General features: G+C 37.9%; 1 long non-coding RNA gene and 1 pseudogene across 1 annotated transcript; one reads left to right on the top strand and one right to left on the bottom strand.

The window, feature by feature from the left end:
- Positions 1–1,701: 1,701 nt before the first annotated feature.
- LOC112823047 (uncharacterized) lies at positions 1,702–18,463 on the bottom strand. The gene is made up of 4 exons (XR_003207908.2): positions 18,312–18,463; positions 3,034–3,111; positions 2,158–2,232; positions 1,702–1,925 (listed from the first exon to the last, which is right to left on the bottom strand). It is a non-coding gene; the product is annotated as an uncharacterized lncRNA (long non-coding RNA).
- On the top strand, positions 11,208–11,306 carry LOC112823794 (U6 spliceosomal RNA; annotated as a pseudogene).
- Positions 18,464–18,970: the final 507 nt, after the last annotated feature.

Genomic DNA, 18,970 nt, shown 5'->3' on the forward strand with positions numbered 1-18,970 from the left:
AATATCCATTTTGATTGGCTAGCTCAGTCGCTCCACTAGAAAGCCCTGACTTGCTCACCACCCTATTTCTTCGGTCCATGACCCCATCAGCTTGTACAAGCCAAATAACTGCCAGGAGTCACCATCATTGTTTGGATAGAGTCCCTCCTACCTGCGGTAAATCATGGAACAGGGAATTGATTCTAAAGTGAGTATAACACAACCAGATGTGGTGTTAGAGCTTCATCATTCCTCACTACAGCTGACTCTTCCAATCTCAAGAGCCATTTTCTTTTCGAAACATCACAAGGTGGGTGTCGTCATCAAAATCAAAGGGCAGCTTGGGCAGGCCCAGTCCAGACTCTGCTGAGGCAAGCTCAGTCTTGTGAGGCATGAGAAATTCAGAGTTCTAAACCACTGGTGCTCATTAAGGATTTTCTGGCAATTTTCATATGATTAGGAATGGCCAAACTGCAACTGGGGAAATTACATTCTCACTGCCTCCAACCCTCCTGTGGTTTTCAATACATTAGATCTTTTCTGCTTTTCCTGCTTTAAAAAGGTAAATTAAGTACTGCAGTTGTGCACTGCAAACCAGCTACTGTATTCCTTCCCAGGAGGGCAGCGTTAAGGGGAAAGAGTCTCATTAATTCAGCACAATCTGCAGATGTTACCTGTCCCTAACACAACAACCAAGGAGCACTGTTTACCTCCTGAGATCTCTTTAACCCACTTCTCTCAGAAAGTTTGAATACTGAGAAGAGGTCAAGGACAAATCAATTTTTTTTCTAAAATATCCCAAAATGCCTCAACAATATAGTCTTATTATTTAATACACTTTTAAACAGAAGCAAAGGTAAGAAATGGACACCATGGGGTAAGAAAGTACTCAGATAGGTCAACACAGAGACCAGTGTTTTTTTCTTAAGATTCTATTATTTATTTGACACCCAGAGAGAGAGAGAGAGCACAAGCAGGGGGAGCAGAGGAAGGAGAGGGAAAAGTAGACTCCCTGCTGAGCAAGGAGCCTGACATGGGGCTCAATTCCAGAGTTCTGGGATCATGACCTGAGCCAAAGGTAGATGCTTAACTGACTGAGCTGCCCAGGCGTCCCTAGAGACCAGTTTTAAATCAGGCCAGATGATGATGCCTAGCAGCACCTCCTCTTTCCCATACTGCCCCATATGACACAGCTCCTGAAATGGCTCAAGAGTCCCTGAGCTCCATATGGCGACAAGGGCCACGGGAGCCCAAACAGTTTCACCAGCTCCCTTTTGATACAAGATTATCCCTCAAACCTCCAAATATACCACCCTAGAACTGCAGTATACTGCCATCATTTCACTTTTGAACGGCTGAAAGAGAAGAACTTGCAAATGTCCAAAACTTGTCTTCTAAGATGACCTCCAATTCGAGCCAATACTCCAGAAACTTCGGGATTCCAGATGAAAGAGCACAAAAGAAAATTCAGTATAGAGGTCCTAAAATTTCTCTCCTTCCCTGAAATTAAGAGTGGCTTTAAAAAAATCTTTTAAAAGTGAACTGCCTAACTTTGGTGCAGAGACATAAAGAGATTTGGCTTTTCCATCTTCGTGGTCTTTATGAAACCAAAATATCCTGGTAGGAAATGAACTAATTATTCAATTATTCATATACTGAAACAGAGTTTCTAGATTTTTTCCCAAATATCCAGAATTCTGTTATCCTAGGAGAGAAAAAATCTTTTAAATGATTTATTTTTACTTTAAGAAGAAAAATGATTTACTTTCCCTTTAAAAGCAACTTCAGGCTATTGTAGATACAGTCATGTAGCCATGTATCTTCTTAGTAAGTTGCCCCATGTTTTAGAGCATCTTCCTGTAGGATGTACCATACACTGTGGTTTGTTTTTCTGATCGCTTGTCATAATGATAACTCTCTCCTCCACTGCTTCCAAATGTGGTCCCCTGCATGGCCAAAATAACAATGCAGTTCAAATAATCTGTCAGATGCAGGAGCCCATTTTGAAAACTTAGCAATATGTCTACATTTTAGTTTAAAATGATTTCAATACTGAAATGATTTTCTTACTATTTGAGGATCCAACTAGACTAGACTACGAAATGATTAGGGAACAAAATGCTAGAGGAAGGATACATTTTCTGTGAGGGAGAAAGGCAGAGAGATGGAATTACTCACACGGACAGGATAAGGAAGGATGACAAGTAGTGGAAGATGAGTAGGCATTCCCTGTTCCAGCTTTCCAAACAAATCCTTGTAAAAGGAAAGGTGTTCAATTAAAAATTCAAGTAACAGCCACCGAAGGAGACATAAGACATGGTATCTATACCCCCCAAAGTGAAGGAAGAATTATGAAAGAATATTAAATGAAAATGATTTGACAAAGGCAGAGATCAAGAAATGGTACTTTCATCAGTCCAGAATATTTGAATTATTCATCTTCTTTAAAATGTGTCAAGCTTTTGATGGGGCACTATACTGAGAATAAAAAGTATAATAATACCCTTTAAACAAAAGTCTTTTTTCCCTTTAAATTATTATTTTTAGAAGAACAGAAACTAGATATTGAAATTAATAAATCCAACATCTTTCACAATGAACAATCTATCAGTTTTTTAATAAAACATGGAAGTAAACATGCTGTGTAATAACAAACTAATAAGAAGCTAAGTGGAAAAGCATAGACTGGACTGCAAACAAATAGCGTAAGTCTCAAAATGTCCCCCTGTAAACTTCAAAAGCTGGGCAAAACATCTGTTCGGCTGTCTGGCAGCCATCCTAAGCAATGATCCATGCCTTTTACTTTCTGGAAAAATAATTAAGCAGTAAATCCAACAGTTTCTTCCAGCCCTCCCAAGAACTGAAAGTGCCAATGACTCAGAAGTTTATTATAAAAAATTTTTAACTGGGACCTTGAGTAAGCAGGCTGCTCAGGACCAGAAACAAGGCAGGGATGTAAGCATGGTGCAGAGCCCTGCCCAGCGACTTAGGGCTCCTGTTTTTTGGTGTCTTGGTTGTCACAAAGCCACCCCAAGTCCTGCATGAACGACCTACCATCACAAGCTTCTCTCCAGTCTCTCGATCCCTCTTCTCCTCCAAAGGGACCCAGATGAAGCAGTGACCTCATCTCCTCTATAAAAACAAAACACGTGTCCACAGGAGCCGAAGAAGTAAGACGAGCAAATGCATCGGCTTTTGCTTTGGTTATTCTAATCAGTAAGACAAAACACACCTACCTAGTTCCAGCTCATGAGTAAGAAAAAAGGGAAAGAAGGCCACTATTCCATGGTACTTAATACAGTTTTCAATGGATAAAGTAGGGAAAGTGTCCTATACGTGCTATGTGCTAATATATTAGGGATGTTGCTCCACTAATGCATAATGTAAAAGAGAATTAAACTTGGTAAAAGAAGGATTTATTCTACATTATCATTTAATTACCAACAGGTCTCTATATTCAATTATAGTACTATCGTTTCATTAGGCAAAGGCACTGAGATTTTCTAATTAAAACCCTCCCAGGTAACCCGATGCTTCAGTAGATTTGATTAGCATTTATGTTTGTTTTTCCTCATTGAAAGTAAAATAACCTATCTTTGTACTTAAATCAAAAATAGCAGCCTTCTCCCTGGGTCTCTTGTGCATAGACACTATTCACCACAATTTCATGCAGGTTGCCTCTGGGGACAATTTCACCTTGCACAGTTCTATTAGAGGTTGCTATGGCTTTGTATGGAACGGACTACTGTGTCTTCCTGCACCAGCATAGTTTAAAAATTCAAAGGCTTTGGAGTCAGCTCCACCACTAACTAGTTACACTTTTTGCAAATGACTTGATTTCTGCAACAGTTCCACATTTGCCAACTGAAGACTGTTATGAGGAATAAACAACAAAATATGTGAAGTATTTAGCTCAGCATCTGCACATAGTAAGTGGTAATTTTTACCGTTGCTATTGTCATTTTTGTTGTTGTTGTCATCAAGATACAGATAAGGGAAATATTCAGAGACTTCAATTATGGTATATGTTCTCAGACAACTTAGTTTCTGAAAGTTTAGATTAAAAGCATCTTGCTCCATAGACTGATTGACACCCATTCATTTAATATTAAGGTTTGAGCAAGTTATTTGTTCCAGCTATTCTCTGATTGCACCACCTATTCAGTTCTCTGCCCCTCCTGGCTCTGTTTTTCGTATCCCAGGGACTGACCCACACAGTCACCATCACCTGAGTTCTCCTGCCCTCTGACTTCTGATTGGATCCAGCCAATATAAGCCACCAACAGGAAGATCAGGAATATCTTCCTTCACTGCCACCCTGCTTTGGGGCCATAGTTTAGCAGGGGTCACATTCCTTTGCAGCTACCACTGGAGGTCCTTACACATCTCCAGCTTTCACTAGACTCTGTTAACAACCTTATTTCCTCCCCTGTTCCTTCGGAACCATGGTGGTATTAGCTTCTTCTCTTACTAGTACTTGGGTTCAAAACACCCCTTACTGGTTTATTTATACTTTGTAAATAGTCTTCTCATTAAATTTTCATTAGAATTTCATCCAAGTATGTCTCTGTTTCCCGTGGGAACCATAAATGATATGGCCCTTAACATATTTTCCTATAGCCAACAAGATTAAGGTTCATTTTAAAGCATTCTCTTAAGCCCTTACTATGTACTAAGCACTTGGCTAAGTACAAAGTGCAAGGGAACAATAATATATCTATATCTTTAAGTGTGTGTTTGTGTGTGTGTATGCATGCGTTCACACGCATGCCAGTCTTTCTCTTCAAAGACTTCAGTCTTCACAAGGAGCTAGATCTATACCATAAATCATAATCCAGTGTGACAAATGTGGCATGTGTATGTACAGAGTACATGGATGAGAATATAAAGATTTATATTCTAATTTATTTGTGGAGGGCAGTCAGGAAAGAGAGTAGAGAAAAATACGGAAAATCTTTTAGTTTGACTTAAAGAAGAGCAATTTAAGGGGCAAAATTATAAGAAAGTGGTATTTCAGGCATAGAAGAGAATGTTTAAAAGTCATGATGACCTGAAGATATACAGCATGTGCAGTGAATAGCAAAGTCATTCAGGGTGAGCAAAACACAGTGCTAAGATTGGAAATGCAGCAAGGTAGGTGGAAGTCATCATGAAGTGTCGTGAAGTGGCTGGAGATTTGCCAGGTTTTGAAGGACATTACTGGAACTGGTGCAAAAGAGTTCAGTCTGTGGAATGACTTGACCCTAACTAAAATTTAAATTGGTAATTTTGAAGACAATGAAAATAGGGTGAACAGTTCAATGGGTTGTAATAATACAGATGAAAGGTAAGAGTCTAAAACAGTAGCCACTGGAGTTGAAAAGCAGAGGACATATTGAACAAATATTTCAGAGGAAATCAGCAAGATTTCAAGACCTTTGAATTTGGGGGCAAAGGGGGATAAGCTGTAGGTTCCATCTGAGATGTCTTGTTTAGACCATGTCATAAATGGTGACTCTGTTAACTGAAATAAGAAAGAGAAGAAAGGGAGCAGATTAGGCAGGGGTAGATGAGTTCCTTTTGAAAGAAAAAGTGTCACCTGCTGGTGTTACAATAGTTGGTCTAAGAAAGAGATGAGTGTCACTTTGAGAAAAAAGAAATAATCTCACAATTAAATAAATAAAAGTCTCACTAGAACTGCACCAGATGATTAAAGTTAACAATTCCTCTTAAGTGCAAGGAATTTTAAAAGTAAAGGTTTCAAGTCAGACGTTCACTCTACTTTGAGCTCCTCCCTACATCCCTAAGCACAGTCTGCCTCCGCCTATGCTGCAAGTCTGCTGCATCACCATACTGCACTCTCGCTTGTTACCTGTCTCTCCCTTTCTCCAGAGCTTACTTTGACATATAGCCATAGTGACCTATGCAGTGCTTGGCACATGGTAAGGGCACTTTAATCAGTTTCTAGGAGTGCTTGGGTGGCTCAGTCGATAGAACCTGTGACTCTTAACCTTGGGGTTGTGAGTTTGAGCCCCACATTGGGCATGGAGCCTACTTTGTTTTTGTTTTTAAAGAATTTATTTATTTATTATAGAAAAAGAGAAAACATCAGCAGAGGAAGAGGCAGAGGGAGAGTGAGAGAGAGAATCTCAAGCAGACTCCACGCTGAGTGTGGAGCCTGACAGAGGGCTCCTTCTGACCACCGTGAGATCATGACCTGAGCCAAAACCAAGAGTCAGAAGCTTAACCAACTGAGCCACTCAGGCACCCCAGAGCCTACTTTAAAAAACAAAACAAAACACAAAATAATCACTTTTTAGTATCATAAAGACTTTGGTAAATGCCAAAATTATGACACCCTTCTGTGTTTCAACATTAAATTCAAAATAATAGGAGATGTATTTTTTTTCTCATCAAGTATTCTAGTCATTGGTAATTTTTTAAACTACAAGGATGCTTCCTCCCACTTATTACAAAAATAGTTATATCAATCAGCTATTTTACTGAAGTACAATTAAGCTTTTGAAAACAGGATCATCCATGACAGTAAATCTCAATCTGAAAAAACCAATATTTTGCTCAAATAGTTCCCTTAGCAAATTCCTTTTCAGCTAAAACTGTCAGGCTTTAGGATCTACACACATTATAATTATTGTTTTCTCCTTTTGCATTACCATGTTAAGAACTGGATTTTTTTTTTTTTTGAAACTGACAATATAAACTTTGAACCCACTGTATTCTAGTGAAGAATGTGTACACACACACACAGAGACACACACACACACACACACACACACCAATACATACCAATATAGCAACCGTGTCACCATGCCTTGGATCTTATACAGAAACACCCAGGGCTTTACCACCAGGTATTAGAAGTGTGTTATCATCAATAAGTATTAATTCTTTAAATGTTTTCAAACACAAAGCATCTCTCTCTGTATTCTATCAGAGCTAATTAAGTGATCCATAGGATGAAAATGTTGATTGCTAAATTAAGATAATACATCCCTTCTCCAAGGGGACCTATAGAAGGGGAAAAAAGGCTACATGAACTGATTATGCTTGGTTCTTCTTAAAACAAAAACTAAAAATGAAATTATATTTGACCCTGTTTTGCCATCAAATTCATTCACAATCTTACTTATTTTCCCTTCTAGAAGAATCTAAACATTCTGGTTTTGTGACATCTACTTGAAGTAGAATCTAATGAAAAAACCTAAAATCTAGGTTCACTTGAAAAGGAAGAGGAAAGGGAGTTGCTAACCCAACCAGATATAAACATTTTCTAAGACCTCTGTAATTAAACAGTGTGCTCTTGGCATATGACTAGCCAGATAGATCAGCAAAAAAAGAATGAAGAATCCAGAAATATACACAATTGTTTGTAGTACTCAATGAAAATTGAGTCACAAATCAAGTGGGGAATATGGGTATTTTAATAAATGGTGCAAAAATAACTGGACAGTAATAGGAAAAATAATAAAAATGGAATTTATTTCTTATACCCCAAACTGATGAAAATTCCAAAAAAATAGAAATTTAAGTGTGTAAAAAAATGAAATTACACAAGTACAAACATTTGTGAATTTCTCTATAACCTAGAAGTGAAGAAAAGTCTCCTTGGACTCAAAATCTTAAAGCAAGAAGGAAAATAATAAATTTGACTACATAAAGGTTAAAAATGCATGGTAAATATAACTTCTTAAGCAAAATTAGAAGGTCTACAATGCTATTTAAAAAAGTCTAGGGATATGAACAGATAGTTTCTAGAAAAGAAAATACAATGGGCCTCATATGTTTAGGACTCTCAAATATATGAGGCTCATATTTAGAGAATAGCTCAGAGTTAGAGAAATGCAAATTAATATCACATCGATATATTTATCTTATTTATCAAATTGACAGAAAAGCAAGAGCTTGTCCACATACTCAGTTGGAAAAGCTAAGGGGAAATAAATACATATGCATTACTAAAAAGAATGTAAAATGTTACAAATGCTGTGGAAGCCAATTTGGCACTATTTAGCAAAATTACATATTATTTATGTTTACCTCTTCTCTAGGAATCTATCTCAAATATAAAATAATAAAATGTGAAAAGATGTATATACATGGCTATTTATTGTAAAATTTAAAATGGTAAAAAGCCAGAAACAACCTAAATTTTCATCAGTACAAGATGAATTGGATTAACTCTGAGATCCTTAAAATGGAACACTACAGAACTTTCTCATATGCAATTTCCTGGATACACTGTTAAATGAAAACAGCAAGTTGTAGAAGCAATATGTACATATACACGGTATTATCATTTATCTAGGAAAGGGAAGGTATGGGTGTATACGTATGTGCACATGTACACACAATGGGAGATGAAGCTACAATTACATAAAATTATCACACATGATAGGAGAAAACATAGAACAGACAGATGTAAAAGTCAGGAGCGGGTGCCTGGGTGGCTCAGTTGTTAAGCGTCTGCCTTCGGCTCAGGTCGTGATCCCAGGGTCCTGGGATAGAGCCCCGCATTGGGCCCCCTGTTCTGTGGGAAGCCTGCTTCTCCCTCTCCCTCTCCCCCTGCTTGTGTTCCCTCTCTCGCTGTGTCTCTCTGTGTCTAATAAATAAATAAAATCTTAAAAAAAAAAAAAAAAGTCCAGGGGCACCTGGGTGGCTCAGTCATTAAGCATCTGCCTTCGGCTCAGGTCATGATCCCAGGGTCCTGGGATAGAGCCCCGCATCGGGCTCTCTGCTCCGCGGGAAGCCTGCTTCTCCCTCTCCCGCTCCCCCTGCTTGTGTTCCTTCTCTCGCTGTGTCTCTCTGTCAAATAAATAAATAAAATCTTTTTAAAAATAAATAAATAAATAAAGATAAATTAAAAAAAAGCAGGAACAGGAAATTTGTAAAATGAATCTGAATATTTTGCCATTCCAAAAAGCAAGGAATTTATCAAAAATTATTGGAAAAATGTCAATAGAACTCATGAACCATCTTGAAGTAGCTCCCACTGTTCAAAGATGAGTCATTTGCAGCACCAATAAGAGGAATAACATCAGTGGATCTAAATGAAACAAATATGTTAAAAATCCAGGAATTTGCAATTACCATTTTGAAAAAATTGATCACCTTTGGAGAATGGTGGGAAAACCAACTCATTATTCTAAACACTAGTAAATAAAGGGGAAGAATCATAGAGATGATTTATTTTTCCGGTCAAAACTGCACCTCAGTATATTCAAAAAGTTGATAAGAAGGAAATTCTGTCTACAGAAGTAGTCCAGCTAGCATATAAAGATGTAATAAAATGATTGGAATATTCCATTTTGCAAAACCCTAAGTAAACTCTGAATCTCGGAAAAATAATTCTTAATGGCAGCTAACATCACAGCAGAAGACAACTGGACATTATGCATCTCTTGACGGAAATTTACAACACCACTGAAGAAGTAGTCTTGCCAAAAAAAATAGCCTAAATATGATCAAGCCTCTTGATCTAATCAATAGGACAGGAAACACCTGGGGAATGGAGAAACAGATTTGGGAGTATTGGGAGGAATTATTTTTTGTTTTTCGATTTTTTTAAGGTTTTATTTATTTATTTGACAGAGACAGACACAGCGAGAGAGGGAACACAAGCAGGGGGAGTGGGAGAGGGATAAGCAGGCTTCCTGCAGAGCAGGGAGCCCGATGCGGGGCTCAATCCCAGGACCGCAGTATCATGACCTGAGCCGCAGGCAGATGCTTAACGACTGAGCCACCCAGGCGCCCCGATGTTTTTCGATTTTTAAATGAGAATGCAATCAGCAATATCCAGAAAGTAAGAAAGTTCACAAGATGAATTATTCAGTTTCTTCAACAAATCAATTTCAACTAAATATTTAAAAATAAAAGTTAAGGTAACCTATGAAATGAAAAATCTTTTTTTTAAAGAGTTTTATTTATTTATTGAGAGAGAGAGAATGGTAGAGAGAGAGCATGAGAGGGAAGAAGGTCAGAGGGAGAGGCAGACTCCCTGCTGAGCAGGGAGCCCGATGCGGGACTCGATCCTGGGGCTCCAGGATCATGACCTGAGCCGAAGGCAGTCCCTTAACCAACTGAGCCACCCAGGGGCCCGAAATGAAAAATCTTTAAGAGAACTCCCAACAGAATGCAGTGTGTGCAGCCTATTGGAATGTCAATTCAAACAAACCAGCAACACAGAATCTTTAAACAAACAAACAAACAAACAAACGAACAAATAAAACATGTATGAGAAAAATACTGACTGGATATTGGGTGATATAAAAACATTACTAGAATTTTTTATGTACGAACATGGCACTATGACTATGGTCTTTAACAGAAGTTCTTTTTTGTTAGAGACATATACTCAAATATTTATGGGTGAAATCTGATGTCTGGGAACTTGTTTCAAGAGAATTCTGGGATCACTAATTTGTATCTTAGGGGTAAATACCCAGTAGTGCAATTGCTGGGTCATCTGAGAAAAAAAAAAAGAGAGAGAGAGAGAGAGAGAGAGAATTCTGGGGGCAGAAACAGTAAAGGTGGTGCAAATGAATGCAAACATGGCTGTGAGCCAATGAGTGTTAAATCTGAATAATGGGTACATGCAGGCACACAGTACCTTTCTCTCCACAATGTGTGTTTAAAATTATCCATAATACACAATTGGTGAGAATGTAATATGATGCAGCTGCTATGGAAAACATTATGAAGTTCCCCCCAAAATTAAAAATAGAATTACCATCTAATCAGCAATCCCACTTCTGGGTATTTATCCAAGAGAATTGAAATCAGGATCTCAAAGAGATATGTGCACGCCCATGTTTACTGTAGCATTATTCAAGAGCCAAAACATGGAGATGACCTAAATCTCCATTGATGGATGTATGGATAAAAAAAAAAAAAACATGATATACACATCCAATGGAACACATTCAACTTAAAAAAAAAAAAGAAATCCTACCATACTACCATATGCGATGATATAGATGAACTTGGAGGACATTATGCTGTTGAAACAAACCAGTCACAGAAGGACAAATACTGCATGATTCCACTTACATGAAGTATCTAGAATAGTCAAACTCATGGAAATGGAGAGTAGAATGGTGATTACAAGGGGAAGAAGGAAGTGGGAATGGGGAGTTACTGTTCAATGGGTATAAAATTTCAATTATACAAGATGAATAAGGTCTAGAGATCTGCTGTACATTACTGTGCCTGTAGTTAACAATACTGTAGACTTGTTTCGGCAGCACATAGACTAAAATTGGAACAATACAGAGATTAGCATGGCTCTGCACAAGGGTGACACACAAATTCATGAAGCATCCCATATTTTAAAAAAATGATACTGTATTGTGCTCCTAAAAAATCTGTTAAGAAGGTAGACTCATGTTCAATGTTTATAACACAATTTTTAGAAAAGAAGAGGAAAACAAGTGTCTGTGATAAAAGTGTTAAAAAAGACCTATGTACAAATCCTGGATCCACCATTTGTTGTCTATTTAATACTAACCAGGTCACTTAAACATTCTGAGCTACCGTTTTATTCATATGTAAGAAAGTCTAAAATAAAAACAGTTTATAGATTGGTTTGGCATCTCTACTTTTGGAGCTTAATAATTGTTAATTGAAAGAAAGAAGAGGTTTGGGAATCAGAGGTGACCCCCCATTTAAATATCTGTCATTATCCTATGACATTAGGCCAGTCCTTAGCTTCTCTGAGCCTTAGTTTCTTTCTTGTAAAGTGGGGATCATACTGGCATCATATCATTTTTCTGAGGACTATGTAAGGTTGGCACTGTATAAATAGGACCTTTTCTCCTCCACGAAACCATTTTGATTTCCAGTTGGAAATACTCTCCTGAAAGATATACTTTGATTATTATTGTACCAATAATCTCCCTTGAGTTATTATTTAATACTTTTTTAAATAAGACTCTGGGCCCCTTGAAAACAAAGATCATTCATATCCTCCATCTCATGGAAGGTATATTGCACATAGTTGGAGATCAATACATTTTGATGAATTAAATCCCTTAAATAGATTAGATGTCACCTTCACAAACTGATTTATCTCCTAAAACTACCAACACTAAATGCTGTTGCCATATATCACTTAAATATTGTAAAATGTACGTAAGATCCTTGGGAAAGTGTCAGATTGTTTCCTGGACAAACCATAAATGTCACAGGTAGAAAATGGAGTAGGATTTGTAGTCCAGGTTTATCAACAGTGACCTGGGTAATTTATTGACAGGTGACAACCTATGGGATGACTGTTAGCTCCAGGTTTGGTAGTTCCTACGTATGATACCAACATATCACAGGTTCTTCAGTAGGAAATTGTTTGTAGCATGAAGTGTCACGCATCGTTCCAAAAATTGTGTAGCTATGAAGTTCCACCTCACACATATCCCTGTTGTGATGATGAGCAGTGGTAATGAAGTAGTGGTTTTTTATACAGGTGCATTCACCTTAAATCAGGTCAACAATGAGCCTGGGAAAATGAACGGAGTCTCCAAAATACAATGGACTCCAAAAGAACCTATTTGAGGTGACAAACCAACCAACCTTGACTCTAGTTTAAACATATTCTTCCTTGAGAGTAAACTCAATTCCAGAATTCTGACAACATGGTGACAACATGGTTTTTACTTCTGAGAATTGTAAGGCCCTTTTCTCATAAAACCTGAAGAAAGCCAAAAGCAGTTCAATTAAAATGTTTAAATGTGATCATCTGTTATTTATAGCTCAGTGGGACAGTTCAGCTCAAGAGAAGCCTATAGAGTTGAGTTATGCACCTTCCCAGAATATTCCCTAAAGGTTCTTTGAAGCTATTAATTGTGCAGGTCACTGTAGCAAAACTCACTCCTCAGTGCTCTCCCTTGATGTTCACAAGCAAACACTAGAGTGCAGTGTAGATAAAAGGAGGCTTTCTCTCTAATTAAAAGAAAGATCATGATCTATAATTTCAAAGTCCATCAAACATAATCCTATAAAAGTATATGAGCTATGCATGAAGTTATAGGGTCTAGATCCCCCTCCAAAAAAGAAAGTAAAATTAAATCAAGCTCAATTTACACCTTACAAAGTAAGGCATTTGAAAGGAAATCATCGCAACATCATTAGTTCACCATAAAGTGAGGTGTTCATATTTTGCAAGACTAGGATAGCACTAAAATTTTTAAAGTCTCCACACAATTATGTCAAAGCATATTTGATGCCATAACTCACGGTTTTATTGACATTCTTGGTTTACATCAGATATGTTACATATTGTGATGTGGGGATTTTATTTCATTTCCTGGAAAATTTTATGCTTAAGAAGGGATGCGAAGCAATGGCAATATACTCTGTAGAGTTTTCTTCAGTTTACATTATTACATTCTGAAGTGAGTTGAAATATGGCAAGGCTTTATGTAACTGAAATTTTCTGTTATTTTCATGGCTCGAAATGGGAAAGGGAGTGGAAAATAAATGTGGAAGAGAACAAAACAAATCCATTGTGATCATATGTTGCCATAATCAGGAAAACCCTGTAGAATTGTTTTAGAGAGAATTTGAACAAATGACTCCATACATTTAGCAGAGTCTGCACTCATTACAATAAACTAGAGTTTAATTTCGCCTTTAAAAACATCTGTTAAAAGTCAAGATAAGATTCATTATCCATGAAATAGAAATCATAATTCCAACATACATATCACAGAAAATTTTTGTGACATTAAAAAATGAGCTGATGTACACGGGAGATGGAGAAGCTCTGTAAAAAGCAAAGGAGCATAAACATATAAGTGATAACCAAGAGGATGATCATTATCTATTTATTAGACAATAATAGATGACATTACACCAGGCATGTAACAAAGTACTAAGCACAGAGTAACCGTCTATTGTACTTTTTTTTTAAAGATTTTATTTATTTATTTGAGAGAGAGAGAGAGCACATGACAGGGGGGAGGGTCAGAGGGAGAAGCAGACTCCCTGCCAAGCAAGGAGCCCGATGCGGGACTCGATCCAGGGACTCCAGGATCATGACCTGAGCCGAAGGCAGTTGCTTAACCAACTGAGCCACCCAGGCGCCCCCTGTCTATTATACTTTTGAACTGAAATATTAATAGGTGTTGGACAGGCACATTGTCAAACATACCGCTTTAAGCAAAATTAAACACAAAATGAATCTGGAGCATCTATCTAATGCCAGAATGTAGGGATATATTCCAAAAACAAAAATGAGAACAAAAACAAAAACAACATCCCACAATGACATGATGTAATATGTCAAAGGAACTCAGGAACCAGATGAAAGAACTCCCAATGGTCAAAGCTGCAAGAATCTGAGCATCAAAATAAATTAAATAGAATTGGATTAGAATCCAAAATATAAAATAAAGATCTATGGGTCTGTAGTGTAATGAACAAATTTTAAAATGAATGAGGGAGAAGAAACAAACCTCCTGTGCAGAAAAATTCCAAATAACTTATGTAGATATTTCATCCTCAAGGAGAGGAGCGTAACTCCCCACCCATTAAGTCTGGGCTGTGGATAGTGAGTTCCTTTCAAAGAGTATGGGTGGCAAAAGGAAAGGGGGGGGGAAAGGAGTAACTTTATAGTGGAGAAATCTGACACCACCCAGCCAGGTGATCAAGGTTAACATCAACAGTGATAAGTCATGTTGATGGTGTATACCCTTGATATGATGTGATGAGAATGGCATTTTTACCTCTGTGGTTTTCCACCCCAAAATCCATAACCCCAGCCTAACCGGGAAATAAACATCAAGCAAATCCCTATTAAGGGACATTATACAAAACATCTAAACTGTACCCCTTAAAACTGTCAAAATCATCCAAAACAAGGAAAATCTGAGAAATTGTCACTATCAAGAGAAGCTTAAGGAGACATGACAATGAAATCTAATGTGTTATGCTTGATGGGACCCTGGAACAGAAAAAGGACATTAGGTTAAAACTAAGGAACTCTTAATAAATTATGGACCTTAGTTAATAATAAAGTATCAATATTGGTTCATTAATTGTAACAAATGTACCAGAGTAATGCAAGATTTTAATAATAAGGAAACTAGATGTGGTGGGTGGAGGGTCAGGGAGTTTAAGGGAATTTTCTGTATTATCTGTTCATGGCTTCTGTAAATCTAAAACTAAATCTAAAACTTTAATTTAAAAAGAAAGAGGGCTATCAGGTGCCTGGGTGGCTCAGTCGTTTAAGTGTCTGACTCTTGATTTTGGCTGTGGTCATGATCTCATGTTATGGGATCAAGCCCCACATTGAGCTCCGAGCTCAGCAGGGAGTGTGCTTGAGATTCTCTCTCTCCCTTTCCTTCTACCCCTCCATCCACTCATGCTCTCTTTCTCTCTAACATAAAAATAAAATCTTTTTTTTTTTAAAAGAAAGAGGTCTATCAAATATGCCTTTTTCTTTTCTTTATAAGTGGCACAAGAAATAGCAGCAACTTGTCCTCCAACTTGGAGAGAATATCTCAATGTGTTCCTGAACATTGGATTTCTAGAAACTTCACTAAGATGACAGTCTCCTGAAAGTTTGGGGGGTTTATCACCCACCTTCTGGCTCACATATGTCTTCCTAAGGCATAAAAATACTTTACTAACAAAATACTAACCCTATGTTTATTGCAGCAAGCATTATTTACAATAGTTAAGATATGAAAGCAACCCAGCTGTCCATCAATAGACAAATGGAAGGAAGATGTTGTGTGTATATACATACACACACACAGACATATATACACACACATTGTTGTGTATACATACACACACACACACACACACAGGAATATTACACAGCCATAAAAAAGGATGAGATTATGCCATTTGTGACAACATGGATAGACCTAGAGGGGATTATGTTTAAGTGAAATAAGTCAGATTGAGAAAAACAAATACCATATGATTTTACTCATAAGTGGAATAAAAAAAAAGAACAAATGAATAAACAACAACAAAAAAAAAGCAGAATCAGACCTATATACACAGAGAACAAACTGATGGTTGCAGGGGGCAGGGGGTTGAAAATTAGGAAAATGGGAGATACAGGTTTCCAGTTATGGCATGAATAAGTCATGGAATAAAAAGCACAGCATAGGGAATATAGTCAATGATATTGTAACAGTGTTACATGGTGACAGATGGTAGCTACACTTGTGGCAAACATACATAATGTATAAACGTCTTGAATTACTGTGTTGTACACCTGAAATTAATGTAACGTTGTATGTCAACTATACTCACATTTTTAAAAATGGCCAAATCAGACCTGTAGGTACAGAGAACAAACTGATAGTTGCCAGAGGGGAATGGGGTGGGGAGATGGGCAAAATGGGTGAAGGGCAGTGGAAGGGGGGAAAAAAGGTACTTTACTACATGTTGCACATTATATCCAGTCAGCGTGATGTCCCCAATGTAGGGGACTACAGTGACATTTTGTCAAATATCAAAGCAATCATGACCTCTGAAGACTATTGTAGCAGAGAGCAGGCACGTTGACACAATGAGGCAAAACAGTGAAGGGGTAAAGCAAATACCTTTGGTGGTCCTTACAATTTGGAGAAAAAAAACACTGACCAGGTCAATAACTGCATATCAGGTGCCAGAATCTATGTTAATTTTCTTTAGTAAAGATACTATATCTTCAACAACAACTGCAGTCTCCACCTAATAAAATTCACAATAATCCACAGTCATTCTCCAAAATCCATCCAACTCCTTCCTGCATAAGCCAAACAGGCAAGCTAAAAAAGAGTGTGCTAGATATTACCCCCTCTCATTTTTTTGTCTTTGATCCTACAGAGATGTGGTATTGCTTCCGGTTTACTATCGTGAGGAGCAGAAAAGTTCCGAAGTTTCCATGATGGCCCTAACCCCATGGGTCAAAGGCCAATGTGGGGATTCTTCCAAGTGTCAAGTATTTCTAATCCAATTATGAATTCAGAAACTAGTGACAGGACAGTGAATTGGGCCTATGAACTAGCCGGGTATACTGTGAATCACAACTAGGTTGACTCCATGTACCACCTGACCACAGCTGCAATGGTGTTTGGGGTCACCAGGAATTAGCAACAATTTAGAACCAATGTTTAGCAATTCCCAAAGGTCTGGGTATTTTTCCCTAATGCGGAGACACTCTAGTAAATTTACGCGAGCTTGAAGCTAGATCCCAGTTTATACCTATGGCAACGTTGTAGGATTCTTTCCTCAAGAGAACCTGACTTTCCCTTCAGTCAAAAAGCTCTGGGTCTATGAACAGGTTTAGGTCTGGAAACCTAGTGAAAGGCCATGACCCTCCTCAAGCACTTAATTGCTAGTCCTAGAGGGTTTTCTGTTATAATCAAGCAATGTTCTCATAGACTTCCCATCTATTCCATTCCTAGGAAATGTGATCAATTTTCCATAGGTTCTGATTATTGTTATGTCCCTGCTGACCTTTCTAATGAATGTGCCTATTTGTCTTTCTTCAACTGGTCACTTGGCTTCTGATACTCTAACATCCCATCAACTCTACTAAAACCAAGCAATCTGTATCAATGATGACATTATCTAGAGTAATCCTTGGCTACAAAGGAGAGCAACCCCAGACCTTTTCAAGAATGCAGGTGATCCCCTCCTTATTGTATGTGTCATCATCTTGGTGGGCCTTTTAATTCTTAATACCATGCCATGCAAGCACTGGTTTCTCAGCCTCATTAAAAACGGGCCACCACTGAATTTAGGGTTCGGTCAACCAACCAAAGAAATTGTTAGAGTCACTTCCAACTCCATGAGCTAGCACAGTCAATGCAGAATTTCAGTAATTGTACCCATATCATTGTATTCAGTCCCACCCTTCTAGTGTTGTTTCAATCTTCCTTGGTCTAACACCCTTAGAATCTACTTCCACATACATTCCCTAGATTATGGATTATAATCAGCAAACTTGGCAATTCTATTTCTTCTTGAATCATACTCTGTACCTAACTCCAGAAGCATGCTGAGATTTGGCCCAGTTATGGGTCAAATGATGACAAGGGGTGGATAGAGAAAAGCATGAACATCCCCCTTGCAAGACCTGTACCCAAGGCAAGTTTGTCGTGGGTCTTCAAGCAAAGAAATTCTCATACCCTTAGACACAGGTGAGAAAGCTATTTTCACTGGCAAGAAAGACTCAGAGTGACTTGGGGAGTTGAAGACTGTTTTATCTGATTCCAACCAGATGTCCTCATTTTAGTTTTCAGAGTTCTATTCTTTCCTAGTTAATTCCCTAACTTTCAGATGAGAAAATTTTAAGGCTATTGATTCAACTGATGTTGTAGTTCTGCAATGCTTACATTAAATTTGGTGTTTGATTTTCAGCCGCGAAATTTCTCCAATTCCAAGATCATGACATAAGGAAAGACTTGAGATTATCATTTTTTTCTTTCTGCAAGCACTCCAATTTCTTTTAGACAAATGCCTTAGCTCTCATAGTCATCACTTTTGCCCTAACAGTCAAGTACACCAGCCACTTGGACTCCCACAGCATTTGGTTCACATTGGTACTTCATCACAATGACAGATGATGGATAGCCTCATTAATTGTGATGCTGCTGTATGCCATGGATTATCTTCCCATTTCCTACTGACAAAAAAGTGCAGCACTGCACTGAAGCCCAAGGACATGATCAGACCAGTCTCCAAAATCCTATCCTTAAAGGTTTTTCTCCTAGGACCATTCTCACCACCAATTCTATAGCTGCTCATGTCCAATCAAGAAACAGAATCCACACAGTAATTAGAACATGGAAATTCTAGTACAAAGAATTATTAACTAGTAAAAGGTGGTTAACTAGTAAAAAGAAGAAAGAGGACTGTAAGGGGTTCAGAAGTAGCAAATGCAGAAAGCAATAGGAACAGGCAGCCTAACAATGGCCAGAGGCCAGGTGCTTGAGCTGGTCTACAGAAACAATACACCCAGTTCTGAAGAAGCTTGCCTGAGGGTGCAGGTAAG

This window comes from Callorhinus ursinus, unplaced genomic scaffold (genome assembly GCF_003265705.2).
Source record: "Callorhinus ursinus isolate GAN/ISIS: 27379988/994484 unplaced genomic scaffold, GSC_fseal_2.0 scaffold5, whole genome shotgun sequence".
NCBI lineage: Eukaryota > Metazoa > Chordata > Mammalia > Carnivora > Otariidae > Callorhinus > Callorhinus ursinus.